This window comes from Venturia canescens, chromosome 1, assembly GCF_019457755.1.
Source record: "Venturia canescens isolate UGA chromosome 1, ASM1945775v1, whole genome shotgun sequence".
NCBI lineage: Eukaryota > Metazoa > Arthropoda > Insecta > Hymenoptera > Ichneumonidae > Venturia > Venturia canescens.
Genome location: NC_057421.1, coordinates 12,477,869 through 12,494,727, shown reverse-complemented (window position 1 = coordinate 12,494,727; position 16,859 = coordinate 12,477,869). Strand labels below are relative to the sequence as shown.

At 40.7% G+C, this 16,859-nt stretch overlaps 1 protein-coding gene across 8 annotated transcripts in view; it reads right to left on the bottom strand.

The window, feature by feature from the left end:
* Fas1 (fasciclin 1) overlaps window positions 1–16,859 on the bottom strand; it is a 253,351-nt gene that overhangs the window by 144,887 nt on the left and 91,605 nt on the right. The gene's annotated exons all lie outside the window — the stretch shown is intronic.

Here is a 16,859-nt window from a genome sequence, read left to right as displayed (position 1 = left end):
CTTCGATGAGCACTGACTGTTCAAAATAGTCTTTTTATCAATGTGACAAATGCGTACTCAATTTTAACATCGACCCGCAATAGAAAAAATTTCGATATATCCAAAATGGAGTCCAACAGAATGAACTAAAAAACCCTCCAATAATTCCAGTAATTCTCCAATTTCGTTCCATGCCGAATTTGCCATTCGTAGATATTCAACCTGCACCGATACTTCACGAAATAAAAAATTGGTTGAGATCATCTAACGATATGTGATGTTATTAATTGAGAACGTGAAGGAAACAAAGCTGAGCGACTCTGGAATCTGTTCGCTTATCAATCTCGTACTCCTTTGAATCGAGGTGAGTTTTTCTCATGTCAATTGATTTGAATTATAGAATGTAATGTGCAAGACATAGTTTACACTCGGCTGACATATTTGTCTCGATCTCTATTTTGAAACTCAACGTGTGAGCCTCGTCTTGTCGCCCTCTCGAGTTGGGGTGGATCTCTCTCAAGTATCAAGTAAATACTAAAAGTCATCCTCACGTTGAGTCTGATGCTCATTACTGCGTGCCAAATAACCCAAATTTCATCATTGCATTTTTGATTAATTAATTAATAATTTTTTACAGGAATTTCTAAATGCAACATTCTTAAATAATAAATACAAATAATGAAAACTGATGATTCTACGAAACGTACAATAACTTCAGAATTCGACGACACTCACATCCGTTCATTCTCAGGTACGCGGATGAAACGACGACTCAACCGTTTCAAGAATATTCGTATAACAATTCAAACCTGTCTGCATATTTCGCACATGAGAAATTCGGATAAATATACAACCAACGGAGGTTGAAACTTTCGGAATCTTCCATTCATACCAATGAAAGATTTCTGGCGGTCTGGAATGACTATTATCCTATGAGCTTGTACATACAAGCGAACTAGAGACGTATAAAATTCATTCACTACACGAGTTTACGCTTCGTACGAAGCAAGACGAGGTTGGAGCTCTCAGCGTCTCCGAAAAACTCAATGCTCGTGGGAAGGAAATATGTATGAAGGCTACGGAGCGAATTGTCTATTCGTTATCGTAGACCGAAGCAATTGTTATATTCTCAAGAGCGCGCATACCGAATACCGAAAATTTAGGAATTTTCATATTGTTAGTTCACTCGCTGATGATCAATTATACTCGCTTTCGTTCAACGAGTTACATTCTTCGAGCTTCCGAGTAGTTTTTTATTAGAGAATCAATATCTTGATAGGACGAGTTTCCTCGCAGTCCCTTTATGGAGTAATTCCAATAGCTTTTTTTTATCTTCACGATAGCGAACTTATCACGAACTATCAATCAAACGTTGAAACACTTCTGAATACTGCCTGAAAGCGTTTCCAATTAATCTCCCTTTGAAAGCACTCGCATTAAGTACAGAATAAGTTGTGTAGTGTGGCGAGCTATGAGAAAAGATAAAACATCTGTAGATAGACGCAGCGCCGCCCCCTCGATTAGCTGAACTCTATTTTTTCAAATGTTTTTATTTTCAACATTTTAATGGCATTATCACTACACCGTTAGGGATTTTTCGGGGTGAATTATCTTATGGATTCAAAAGACGATTAACTTTTATGGTAACGAAAAATATCCGACGACCAAATACTTTCTCATGATTCAATAATTGTTTGCATTCCGTATTGATTCGAGATGAGCTTACAGAACATTCCGGGCTAAAATGAAGATATGCGAAATGTCTGATCGCTGATCGAATCGTGTGAGCTTCGATTATCGTATGTACGAAATATTCATGCATCGAAGGAGTACTCACAGGCCAGAAAAATATTCTCCTCTATCAAACGTGTCAGCGTAGCGTTTCACTATATCTATTCCTTTTACCCTACCACGAGAATAAATAAGGTGGAGTATTTGTCGCGAACATTGTGTCATTCATCGTAGGGGAAGAGAAGCCGAGCCCCATGTGGCGATATTTAGATTCTTCATTACGGCTTACCGCACGGTACGAACGTGTATGTATAAAGCAAATCCGAGAGGAACGATGAAAAGCATTCGCGTTTGTTGAATCGAAGCATGCTCTGGATGAAGCCCGTGTCACAAAATCCTCGACGGAGTTTTTTCTTGAACCTTTCTCTTTGTGTACACAGTACGCGCATGCATATATACGGCGAGGGGATCAAATTTTATAATCCCGACACCCTAAACCCGAGACTAAACGATAGACCAACAGGGACTTTGCTTTCTCGGTTGCCCCCTCCAGCCTTTTTCGTTCAACCTCTTTCCGTTTCTTCGTTCTTTTTTCACCAGAGGAATGATCGGTGTTACTGAATCGTGGTAACAAAATCATCACTGCTTTTCAATTCTTTCGCGTCAATGAATGAATTTGAATTTGGAAAATGAATGAAAGGATCGAATTATGCAATGTTGGAACAAGCGGACTTACGATGTGCGGGAAAACCGGGGAAGAACCTTCCGCCGAACCTCAAAAAGCGAACCCTCTCTCTACGCATCACGAAATGACATGTTTGGGCATCGTAATCAAACCGTTGTGACACACTTCAGCTCACGGTAGCCACTTCTGTGTGTTCTTTCTTCTGTGATGCATCACGCAATCTCTCTTTCCATCTCCCGACGAGTTCTCTCCCCCCGTCTACCCCACTCGGCCGCCCCTTTAGCAATCTCGTTATCCCTGTTTACCTCACCTATGTCATGCAAATGAGCCTTTCAACGATCGGGTTCTCTTTAAAATGCGGTTCACCAACATTGAGACATGGAGCTAACCGAGCGTGCACTACTGGGCAAAATTTTCAACAGAATCATGTGCCTCTGCAGTATGTACATTGTACATATATATTTGGAGCGCGTGGTATAATGCACGGGGCGTTGACGACCCGACTAAGAGTTGCCATAAACACCGCCCTTTCTTAGCCCCTCCTGTTTTTTTCTCACTGTTTTTTTATATGCACTGAGTATTTCCGCTTGGGGAAAAACTCAAAATCGTCTTACGACGTAAGCGCAATGTGGTGAACGCAGGCTAGTATCACTGAACGGCTCGTACATTTTTTTCACTCAGTTTCTATGAGCAGTTTTTGTCGTGTGCTCACGCGAGGTTGAATCACTATTGAAGTAGTTATTAGGAGGTCAAATAAGTGCATTTAGATATAAACTATCGTGCATTCTGTGCACCAATAATAAGTATTAAAAGCATCAACAGGATGCCAAGAACTTGTGGACTTGCTCTCGTGGACGCATTGCTCAAGAGAATGAGTTTAACATAGAAAGGAAGCACAGTGGAAAAAACATGAAGATTATGAAATTCCGAACTGAGCGCGGCGTTCTTCGCAACAAAATAAAATGCCAACAAATTTTTCTATTCAGCCTTCGCGATCCTTGAAGAGTGTTAATTGTTAGTATTCAAAGGGTATTTTGTATCTTTTGTATCTTTCCACAACGACCTCTTTTCCATTATAATTATAACGCCTGTCTTCTACGAATATCAAGGGTTAACCAAAGCCAGGACGAAGCAAGCCAGGCAAACTAGCAGCGTCAAACTTGGGCTGCTGGGAAGGAAGCAGGAGCAGCGCCTCTCGATCTTCGTTCGCCTCTAACCCCGTCAGCGACACGTCTAGCAAGAAACGCTTCGAAGCACTTCACTCTCCCCCCTCCGCAGCTTCCAGACTCGCTGCAAGATCCTGTCCTCTCGTTTTTCCCTCGACTTTGCTCGGTACCCAATTCTCTCACACTTCTCGCTATCACACTGCTAACGCTTATGCACTCACTCCCCCCTCGCTGTCTTTTCCTTTTTCTTATTCGTTCTGTCCTTCTTGTGAAACTCTTCCATCTTCTTCAGTCCTTCTAGTGAAATGGCTCGCCTGCCCGGTGTAACACACCAATGGTCGGCGTGCTTGTCGCTAGGATTATTCTTCCAACTTTGTTCCTTTTTTCTGTTATTTTTCAACTGCTCGAGTCTGTCACCGGACTTTCCGATGATTTCCGCGAGTGGGTCTTCCAGCGACCGGAAGTGGACGTTGCAGGAAAATAGATAAAATAGGAAAAAGGAAATGTGCACGGGGGTGAAAATTGAAGAAAGTATAGGAAGGAAGGAAGGATGAAGGATGGTAGAAGAGTTCCGGGAACGCCGGAAACCAGAAGTTTTTCCCCGTTGGTCAACTAAACAAAAGGAATGCGGAGCAAGCGGAACGGTGCGCTACGTAGTTCGGTGCTCGCTCTTATGGACCTTTTACAAATCGGAGAAATGCTCGTTGCAGTCTTCCGCACGCGTAAACTCTTATTTTCTCGCTCAGGCTCGGAACGTCTCTCGTTCCGTCGGTGCCCTTAGTTTTCTCAACTTTTCCAACTTTCCATCCATCGGGCACGGTGCTAAAGTCAGAAACATTAACGGTTAAGACACGACGATGGGTCCGTCGTCGTATACAATTGTACAACGGAAGCACGCGATTCACAACCACTTGAAACAGATAAAAAAAAAACTAATAAAATTCCTCTCATGAATCCCTGTAAGATTTTCATAAAATAACACCCTCGAAGATTGAACAGTCGAATAAAATCGTTATTGGAATACGCTCGCGGTCTACCTGCCGTTCCTGACTCACGCTCCATTAACATTTCATCGACATCGGGTCGTCGACATTTCCTCGAGGAATAAAATTTCTATCAATTCATTTTGGAATCATCAAATACAGTAGCGCAGTCAGGTCTGCGAATCTCAAGTGTATTGTACCTGGGGAATTCGCGAAGCGCTACTGGAATATCAATGATACGCTCGTGACGCGTTTTCCTTCTTATTCAACGCAGTAACGCATAATGAAAGAGATATCGCGCGTGCATGGTGAAAGACGTGTGCTGTCATGGGATTTGATCGTCTATCTCACACACGCGTCGCTTGAAGCGCGTTTGATTCTTCGTGACGCATCCAGGCACGATCCTTTCGCCCCTCCTGGCGCCTATTCAAGCTTCTGCTTGGCTGCAAGATCGACGTGAGCATCATCGAGGTGGCGCTTTAATGCGACTTTTATGGGACGAATGCCACGTATGAAGTTGCCTCAGAAAGGAAAATAGCTCGAAGATATACACTTTATATCTTTCCTCATATCATCCATCTTCTTACATGATTTATCGGACTGAGATATGCACGCAGTCGAGGCACCTATAGCAAATATACTTTCATTGATCCAAATGAAGCTTGGACTTGAAAAAACGTTGGTAGGAACTCGGAGGCGATTAATCGTCAGTAAATCGTGTATACTGCAGCACATTTTTTTCTTCGAAATTCCAAGCGGAGGGAAAAGATTCATTGTTTCATAGAGATTCTACCCTTCTGTTTTTTCATCCAACGTACTAAGAAACAACTATAGAGAATTAGGTTGAAAAAAGATGGCTGAATTTGGAGATTGATATAATGTTTCCTAGCACGATTCTCGAATTCAATGTAGCAAACTCAGTGAAAAGATTCTTCAACAATACGTGATCTCTTATTCGAGCTTTGCTTAGCTTTCATGCACGAATTACGTGGTTGTTATCATTAAGGAAAACTGGGCACGTAAATCACAAACGTTATAATCAGTCGCATCGTGTTAAAAGTGTAAAGTTGCGCGAGAATGCAAACCCGAATATGGTGGGCTATAGTTCAGTGTTTTCAGTTTTAGTGCACAACGGACAAGGCTTGCCGCAAATTACGCGAGGGAGGAAAACTTCGTGGCTTGAGAGTTGGACCTCCAAGGCGCAGTGAGCAACAACACCAGCAACAGTAGGAAGCCTAAGTGGCTCGTTAGCGCTAGGTACAGCTTACGTGTCAAGTCTTCGTTGGGCTAGGCAAGAATAAGATAACAAGAACACAAGATGGCGCTTGCTCTTATTCCCTTTAGTGCAGTTTTGCTTCTGGCTCTTACGCTTTCCTCTCCTTACAAACATCTTGCGATGGCATTCCTAGTATTAAAACTAATTTTTCGTTTTTTTTTTAAATAAAAAAATGTATTGCCAAAAGTAAAAACGATCATAGAAATAAGCCCTTTTGGTATACAACGTCGCGGCAACTGGAGAACGCCTGTAGCGCGTGATCAGTAGTCTCGTAAGCTGATCGCAAGAGAGTTTTATATCAAAGACGAGAATAGAGGAACGCCCAAGGCATATCATTCGTCGCTTCACGGCTTTTGGCTCAACTCGTGCCCTAAAAATACAAAGATGTGTAGCATCTGATAAATAAGCGCACGCACACCCACACGTACACATTAAATGTATATGTATATGACTCCAACGAGGAAAGGTGAGAAACGAAGCATCGTTTGTCTGGATCTCGGCACAGCGGTTAGAGGGGAACACAATTTATTAGTCATTACGGATTGAGTGCGGGGGAGTAAAGAAACGCGTAAAAGTGGAGATGAAACGATGTATTGCTTCCGTACGTATAGATTCAATGGATGTACGTATACGTACAGATGTAAAGCTGGAAATAGAGCGAGGGTTTCCAGTTTCCACGTGCTCCCTCGGATCAGGGAAAACGACGAGTGTAAAGGAACAGACGAGAGGGAATTGGCGATAGTGATCGATAGTCGAAAGACTTATGAGCCTGTCCCATCGTTCTTGTCAGGCTTCTCTGACACCGAAATACATTAGTAAAGCTTTGCAGTGTGTATCGGCAGGCAAGAATGCTAAGGGCACCGAACAACCTTACGCTCTCAGCATCCCCGTAACAACGCATCCCCAGCTTGTAACATATTTTATGGCGCTAGTATACGCAACTCTGATCGTGAGAGTTTCTGTGAGAAACTCACTATTTCGTAACATTTGGTGACAATCAGTTGTACTGTAAACAAAAAACTTGAATTTTTGAATAAATTCGTGAGGGCAAGAACATTACAGCGCTTGAGAAAAATTAAACTGTGATCCTCCTCGCTGGAGAGAAATATTAAATAGAGGACGAATGACTTTTCTCGATTGAGCCAAGTATTTTTTTTTTGCTTCATGTTAATATGAATATATGATCGTAATATGACAGCAGTCAACGATAAACTGATCTGGGAATGAGCAGCGAAGAAAATGTTCGGTATTCGATTTACTTCACTGGGGAAAAAAATCGCTGTAACAACTAAATGTCTATAGTTGATATTTTTGTTGCTCGATCTATCATCCGCTTGCGATAAATAAGCAATAGTTCGTTTATCCGAATCACTGAATTTTTGTTTGTGCGAATTAACTAAACGAGTGAAACCAAATCTTTTGTTCGAAGACCTCGAAACATCTGTTTATTTCTATTTAATTCACATACACTTTTATGATATATTCATTTGAATATCAAGTACTGAAGTATCTAAACGGTTTTGTTGAGAATGACAAGTATTTTGTAAATCGAATCATACTGATCGGTTCACTATAACCCAAAATTTGTTGAAATTCATTATTATATTAGCCAACATGATTTATGATAAATATAACAAATAATTTTGATAGTCGAATTTTATCTTCATGTAGCTTAACTAAATCTTGTCGACGATGAACCAAATCAATTGTCTATACAAATGTCTCCCTCGAAAGAAAGTTCAGTAAATGTATAATTTAATTTAACGGATTTGCTTATTTCGTAATAAACCAACTAAATTTCTGCCTTATCAAATAGTTGATTTTCTTTATTTCAATTGTTGGTACGAAAAACTTTTTTGTATGTATTCCTAGTTTTCGGATGCATTAGCGTATATTTTCGTAGCAACGAAATATGATGTTAGAGAGTAACCCAAATATCGTCACACAACCCTGAATTTCGTTAATCCAAATTGCTATCTATTCGAATCATTATCTAAATATTTTAGTTAAATTGAACGTTTTTCAAGTGTCCCAACCAAATTGTTTTCTCAGTGTTCAAATTTGTTATCGACATTTTTCCCTAGGATCAGCCATTGGAGAGTGTTTGAAAAAGTAATCATCGGACTGTGTATCCAAAATGTAAAAATCCAGTAAAGATCGAAATCTACTGACAGAGCTGGACTACTTGTACTAAAATTATCATTAAAGACAACAATTAATATTTACTATCCGCAATTAAGATGTGAATCGCAAATGTGTGTGAACAGGTGTCACGGTTAGGAAAGCGGAAAGAACGATAAATTTGATTGCTATTTGATTATTCGAGTGACTGAATCTCCGTTGCGAATGTGAATGGAGGAATAATCTCAAAGCAGAGATGAAATGATAGGCGATAACATTGATAACGCGATGCGGAAGATCTATACAACCGGATGGAAAGCATGTTAGTGTGAACGAGTAGGGAGGAAGAGGGGGGGGGGGGGGGGGGGGAATCCGTTGGAAAGGATTCGTCAAGCTGCATTGCATTTTAGTCGTCTGGGCACAATGAGACAGAAAGAGAAAGCAAGGGAGAGAGAAAGAGAGATTCTAGGTGTGATAGTATTGTCTACATCGAAAACCGGAGGGGGCGATTGTTGGTGTTTTGATAGCATACAATACGTGTATTCCAGCAGTAGAACATGGGATACTTGCATATAGACTCGACGCTATCAGTACGGCCTGATTAATGTTCTGGCTTGCCGAGAGGGTCTAATGGCGTTTGACGTTGTAACATCGGACATTCTCACTTCAGCATGATACTAGCAAAGCCCGTATCCCTGTGAACCTTGGTCATGCGAACACTTGAAGCTTAGAAAGCCACAGCGTGTGCATATGTGTGTCTACGTATCGACCTTAAGGATATATACACCTTAGCTATATCCATGGATATGCATATGGATCCATATATCGTTCAAGTCTATACTAAGGGTCACCAAATATCAATATGTTTATATCGGGTCTACTCTAATGAGGTGGAAAGAGACTCCGATAACTAGTAGCGAGTTTGCGCCTCCTTCGACTCCAATCGATTCTCAGTCGTCTTTTCAACGCTGTGAAATTGCTGCTCCCTCGAATACTCTCTGGTACTTGCCATCGCATCTCTATACGTGGCTGGTGTACTAGTTTCATATACAGATGGCATCTTTCTGTCGTACATTGATCACGGTTATGCATAGGAAGTTTGAGTTAGATGATCAATCGATTGCCGATTGGTCTTCACTAATGATGCGACGAACTCATCCACTCGGTCGTCTTCTCACCGTAATGAACGATTTGAATTTGAGCTAAAATGGAAGTTGCTAGACGAAGCGTCATGCGTGTAAGCTGCGTTTCTGGCTACATGATTATCACTTTTTTTCGTCGAGTGATCGAAATGGTGATTATGGAGAGTGAACCACTTCACTGCTACATGTCGCGAGACACTTTTGACCCCCTAAAACAAGCATAATCTGGATGATTGTTCTTAATTATAAAGCTCTCTTGTCGAAGCCAGGGGAACTAACGAACCGTGAGAACATTACACTCGGTCTCACAATCAACCTATTCAGTAATATCAATGCTCGCGATCCTCGATAATGATACCTTCTTAACAGTATGCTTCGTTGTCTTTGTAAGACTTGGACCGATGCGATGTTCTATAACGTTTTTTTTTTATCCCTTTGAAAAACAGCAGCTCATGCAGCGTCATACACGTAATAAAATGTACATGTTTATGATGACGGCTTGTTTAGAGTTATGATTTCAACACAGCCGTGAATTTCGATGGGTTGCTTCGTGCTGCCACATGGCGGCTTTCCCAAAGTTCCTCAAGTTAAACGACCCATTTAATGAAGCCGCCCACGTTAATCCAAATACGCATTTACACCCGCGGCTCTATCTGTATGACTCACATGCAAGTGTGTACACAGCAACGAACCCAACAACTGTAAATGTTGGTAGACTCGTGTTTGCATTCAAGCAATACGAACTTTTCTTCCCTCTATGACAACAAACGCTGAATCACATGTCAATTAATTATTTTCTTTTGCATAAGCATAAGGACGAATTTTCTATTACTAGGGATTCCATGATGTTCCAAGTTGCTAAATGGTTGAAATAAGTGGAGAAATGAAAATTGAGTTTGTGAAATTTCTAAATGCTTCCTGGTAAATCAATATCTTTTTGTGGCTAAACAGTCTTGAAGTTATTCGAATGTGGAGACAACGGATCTCGAGCCAAACATTTGTGATGGTTCCGTTCATCAATCAAATCAATGAACTTGACTTTCTAATATTAAATGTTGCAACGTAAGAATTCAGGAAATTGTTTTAGTTGACTTGGAAATTAACTTCTAGAATAAATAAATTAAAAAAAAAGTTCAGCCAACTTTTGTAGAGTCCAACGCGTAAAGTCCAGTGCTTCCGACCGATGGAATCTTAAGCATGATATTCGACCGTAGATTCTTCGAGCTTTTGCGCAAGAATAATAACACTAATTATGCAATTCTCTGGAAAAGATTCGTTCTTTTGGTGGATCCACTTTGTGGGTATTCGGCACAGCCACGATCGTACTTAATCCATTCAATAGCGTTAAGGGTGATAAGAAGAGCGTGTTGAATTACATACAGTTGTTGATGGAGCATGCAGCAAGAGCGACGAATGGTGAAACGTTGAGTCACGAAAACCGCGTGAATCAGCAGGCTTATTTACCAAGAGGTAAAAGGGTTTTTGCCAACGCCACCTTTACACTGTCAGTGTATATGCTCATGGTATATTATGTATAAATAAAATCATATGCATACGTGGGGCGTGCCGGTCTAACCGGGAAAGTCTCGGTACTGCATGATTCCTCGCATAACTGGCTTGGCAAAATATGTAATTGGATTTGTTTTTGGCAAAGTTTAAAGAACTTCGTACCAGTTTGCAGCAGAAACGATGTGATTTTCATTTCTATCGTATGCGATCTGAAATCTCTAACAACAAACTGGGTAAACTTGAGTTATTCGAGGCTCGTAAATGTGTAACGTAATTGAGGGGTAATTACTTGACTCTTTTGACAGCGCAAGGTGTCAAAAAAATGTTTGCAATTTGAATATGTTCTCAGTTAAAGTTACTCTTCATTTCTGAAGTAGCCAGCAACGACGATACTTTTAATCAAATGATCCCAGTTCCCATTACTGCTTGGTTCCTTATGGTCTCTGTCACAGAATCTTAAGTAACGTGTCAACGCAATTGAAAGTCAAGAAGATTACAGAACACAGATCAAAGGATTGGAGCTAATGGAGAAGGATTTAAGTTTGGGAAACTTATTTCATGAAGAATTACGTGGTTCAGAGAGCTTATCTATTCGAATCGAAACACCTTGTACATGTGTTTGGACGACTTGGGCCGCATTTCGCAGGGCGCAACCAGCGACCATGAAGCTTTCGCCACGGCGCCTCGCCCTCTGATCCGTACTGCAGAACTGCATTGGCACGCTACTACTAAAGTGATGCTTCTTGCGCACAAATACTATATAAACATAAAAAAACACACACACACACACACATGCACGAGCCCTCCAGTCATAGAGATATATGTTGCCCTTTTTCCTCCCCCACACCTCCAGTTACGTAGATGCACGTACGGTCTGTAAGAGCCATCGTAAATTTCATTCTTTCTCCGGTGCGCGCGATATCGGCTTTCCACTGCGGCGCGACGCTGGCCTATGTTACGAAATAAATTAAAGGGGAACGAGCGACGAGGGAACAGCCCGTTACGCATAACCCTCTAGCGCATCCGCAATGCCAGATGGCGTTGAGGTTACGTAATGTGATTCGAGCGAGGAAAAAACACATACATGTTTTTTGTTCCTTTTACAATTCTTCACTGTCGTGGCTGTTTATGCGTTATTCTTTGTTCTTTGAGCACAGACATTAATCCGGCACGATCGAAAGGAACGAGCGGTATTTAATAGATGCAAAAATTTGTACGTAGTGGAATTTTCAAATTGGTTATTTTATGACCTCCATAAAACGAAAGTGTTGAAGATATGTTTTGGTAAAAAAAATGAATACGGAATTTGTTGGAAAGACAGGAGACAGTCAATGGAGCTTTGCATCGAAGAAACTACACTCACGCGAAGGTAATCAATAATGTATCGAGTGTAATTCAAGCATGACGTTCAAGTTTGCAGCATTGGAGTCCAACGAAACTAACGAAAAAAGCATTCGTAGTTCAGCCATTTTTTATTTCACGGATCATTGGTGTGGGTTGAAAAACTACGAATTGCAAATTCGGCAGGGAACACAAAATTGAAGGTTTATTGGAATTTTATTCGAGAGTTTTTTAAAATCTATTCGCTGGACTCCAACATTGCAAACTTCAGCGTCATGGCCAAGCCGAAAGGCCGAGTTAAGTTCTCACGATGCTATCGAAGATTGGAGAGGGAAGCGAATGGTCAATTCATAAAATTAAATTAGTACCCTGATGATGAAATCTAATCAGAGGTAAACGACTCTTATCCATCGTATACTTATAAATTAACTTGTTAAAATCGACTCGATACGATATATCGCCGGGTTATAGGTATGAGGTTAGTGAATCGCTTGGAGAAAGAAGGTGAATAATGCGTGCGGGTCACGACATTGAATGGAGTCGAATAGAATATAGGATGGTCGGGGTTACGATCGACTGTCAAGGGGAGAAATTACCAAGACGATCATGGTAACGAATGTTGGCTGTTTCCTGCCTCTTCGATCAGGCTTGAACGATCCAACGTCACGCAAGATTCTTCTTCCGTAACTACCAGCATTTTAGTTCTGATACTTGGAGTTTCGTTGTAGTTGATAGGATAAGTTTTATCAATAATCCACGTTGGTAAAAATAAATGTCTGTTTCTCTAAAGTTTCTTATAAAAAAAAATACTGAGAAGATCAATCCATTTATAAGAATGGGTTTCGAAATTGAGAAGCTGAAAGAAAGAGGATGATATTTATCGTCGCTTTCTGACAATGTGAACTTCAATGTCGTCATTCTTCATGGCTTTGTCCAACTGTTTTAGTCGCTTCGAATGGCTACTTCGTCGAAGTATAACGTTCTACAAATGAAGATTAATAAAACTCACTCGACACATTCCAAGAATATGGCAAAATCTGAAGCTTCTTTTTGAATCCTTTTTTATTCATTTCACTCGTTCGAAATGCCCTTCTCGCCTTCTCGAATATTCATCCGGGTATAACACCGAAAATCACGGAGACGAGGAGTCCGAGAGGAAAGCACGTTAGGAAAGACACAAAAGTTTCGTCCTCGTGGAATAATATACGTCCGCCACATTAAAGAAATTTAAAGGCACCGAGAGAGGCAGACCAGTGGATATGAGAGACTCGATTTATAGGCGCTGCTGAATTATAGCCCTCCTAGCGAAGCCCAAATATAGATGGCGGTAGAGAGGGAGGAAAATACGAAAGTACCACTTTCCAACTCAAGAACTATGTCATCAAAACTGATATGGAAATCTATATCGCATGCGGACTATAAATCGAGAATTTTTCAAAGTCATACGTAGATTTATACATTGGCTAAGTAGAATTCGATAAAATTGTACAATTCATAAAATTATAGAGATACGTAATAAATCAGGCAGCATCCATTGTTGAACGATTCGCAATACCTCGAGCAGATTGTCAAATTTCGCGAGTGCATATTAATCTAATAACGACATAATATCCACACCACTTTTTTTTTCAGTTTTCATGAAAATTAAAGAAAAAATTCCCTCGATAGTACTGAGAGGAATAGTTGAAGTTTAAAACAGTCGAGATGGAACAAATGTTTTTAAATAAAAGAGAAGTTACACAGTGAAAAATGTTTAGAATTTCATTTCCTTTATACCCACCACATTGGCGTATTGACTTGATCTCTCTGACTGAAAATTTACTATTGAGTCGTAAAAGCAATTGCTGTATTGTTTTAGAGAGCTTTCTGTTCTCAATTCCACGTTATTCTTCTTTCTCTTCCAGTGCATATTCACTCTCTTTATTGTAGAGTCAACAATTATCTCAGCTTGAAGAGGGCAAGTGTAGCGGAGAAAGAGCCACGCTTTTTACGCTTTGTCTTTACGTTTGATGAATGTTACAAGAGCAAAGGGCCCTGACTGAGAACAATATCAAAGAGCAGTAGCGAATGAGGTGAAAGATAAAGGGAAAAACGGGTGATATATACAGACAGATAAAGCGAGGAAAAGACTTTCTCTTATCAATTTCGTCTCGTCTATTTCTGTCCAATTTCTCACAATACGTATCCTGCGGTGCTTTCTTCGGAGGATAAGATATATACGGTTCATTAGTTTCAAGTTTCGAATCCATCTGTTTCATTCAACCGACCCAAATACCTATGTATATGAACGTATATTTCTCCGATTCTCTTTTTATAGGTCTCATCCTCATCGGCCCTTATCCTTTCATTCTACCGACCGATACCCTTTTCCTCAATCCTCATTTCTTTTACTACTGTTCGTTTCATTTCCTTGTCCCGCACTTCCGACGTTATCCCTCTCGCTCCCGCCGCCATTGCTCGGTTCTTCTTCTCCCCCCCCCCCCCCTCGCCCCGCGCTTCTTTTTTTTCCTCTCACCGAGACTCGAAACTTCTTTCTGCCTCGTGAAATTCAGGATTAAACGAGACCCCGAAACTCGTTCTTCCATTGGCTGATTAGCCCCCGACGTAATCACAGAAAACCAGAAAATCGTTCGCTCCTTGCTGCAACAAAAATGGGATCGAGAAGCACGATTCGGAGCTCCATATTTCCTTTTTCTCATTCCTTTAAAATGTATGTATCCGTTGCACTCATTTAATTGAAAGAATTTTTCTTTTCATTAGTCCAATTTTATCACATTAAATGCTTCCTCAAACATTTGATCTCGATATTTTTTTTCTCAGTCGATTAGTTTGTGAACCTCGACACATTTTCGTATCGATCAAAAAGATGAAGCTCCCTTAAAATCATAAAGATCCAACCACCGATCGATTGATCTCCAAAAACGACTTATCTCGAGTAAAACCTTCGAAATTCTCTGCCGTAAAGGTACAAAAATCACTGTATATATTTCCAGGTTAGTAGAAATCTCTGTTGGGCTCGGACAGGTGAAGATAACTCGGCAACCGTTCCCATTCTCGAAAAGTGAGAAAGAGAGAAGCAAGTGAACAAGTTCATGGATAGATGTACGTATAAATACATTTATATACATACAAGCATTTGTCTGTAGAAGGTAGTCCTTTAGTTATGTACTAGACCCGGTTGGAAAGGGAGGAAGGCTAGCTACTCGTTACCCGACCGTAATTACCGCCACTCGCAGACCTCCGACTCTCTTTCCTTCCTGCCTTTCTCGCAACGCTTTTCCCCTGCAAAGACTTCCTCTCTTACACTCATTCCCTGAGCCAAGTCTTACAACTGCTTTCGTCTTCTCTTTTCTTTCCGCTCCGAGCTTCGTCGTTTCCTGTCCTCTCGACCTACTCCCGACACCGGATTCCTAATGAATTTTCGACATTCCCACTGCGAATGAGTCATGCAGCCACGCAGCGAATCAACTGTACGACTGGATTTTATGAAAGAGCCTGATGCCACGTCGTCTTGGAAGGAGAATTTTGTTTGGACTAATATCGATTGTCTTTTAATCGAGAAAGAGAGAGAGAGAGAGGGAAAACAATATCGAGAGACTTGAGAATTCAAGTGCCACTGTTATCACGTGTATTTTTCTGATCTCAAGGTTCACTGGCACTGCTTACTAGAACCAGTGTATTAATGGCCAGATCGCCAGATGCATTTCGTGGCGTGAAATAACGAATTTAGTCACGCCGTCATATCGGTTGCGCAAGGAAAAAATTTACCTCGACATCTGGCTCCCTCCCTTGTGCATTCATCTACACGTATACAAGCATCAACTTAAACTCATGCGCATAGACTCATACATAGACAAATTCGTCCCGAGGCTGTACTCATACAGGAATAACAGTTACTTGGAAGCTTGATGGGACTCATGCGTAGATACATTCACATCATGGATGTGTGTTTTTCTTGCTCAGAGAAAGGAATAAGGGAAGAAGGAATAACGGAAGAGAAAAGGAAACAGGGACGGAGAGAAGGTACAGTACAACAACATCGAAAGTTTGGGAAAATTGACGAGGTATACTTTCGCCGCAAGACTACCGAGGGTGACTGAGAGGATTAAGAGTTGAAGTTGGTGGAGGGGTGGATTAAGTGAAATTGAGACGAGCGTGTAATTTTTGTAGGATCGTGTGGGTTACGTTCGAGATCAGCAAATCGGATTAAACGTTGCAAATCGAGCGATCGCACGTAAGCAATTTAGGGTTTGCTGAAAACTTGTCGGAGCAGTATTTTTTTCGTTTCCTACCCCCTGAAACGACCCTCCAATTAGTCAAGCTCTTGTGGGTCACGACAGAAGCAGTTTTATTTCCATGCAAACTTGTACGATTTTTTTTTTCAATCCAAAAACACGAAATAAAAAATATATGAATTGTTAACATTTTCGAGCAATATGAATGTCGACGAATTTTGGGAAATCTTTATTTTGAAAGTAATTAGCATGAACTTCGTTTCATATGAATTCACATCGTAACACTGTTTTACTTTTTTTTTGTAAGTTTGAAAGAATCAATCAATTTGTGATCAATGGAACGAATTAAAGACGAAAAAAATGCTAGTAAAATTTATCGGTACTCAATTACTTATTGTTATCGAGTTTGATCGTTAACGGAGCTCATTAGATAGATATACACGTGACAGTCCATGAACTGGAATCTAGTTTCCCCTAAAGTTTCCATTTATCAGTGAACCGAGTGCAGTTCACGGTGCTTCGTCCTTTACGATTGGAGGGTTCGTGAAGAGGTCCCTTTTAATGGAACAGTCGAAACGTTTGTTTGCTAAGCTCCTCGTATATACGAATGCTGTAAGCAATGGCACACACTACGCGTAAAATTTATTACAGCCAGTGTAGGGAGTTAATTACGAGTCATGGTGCATTACGA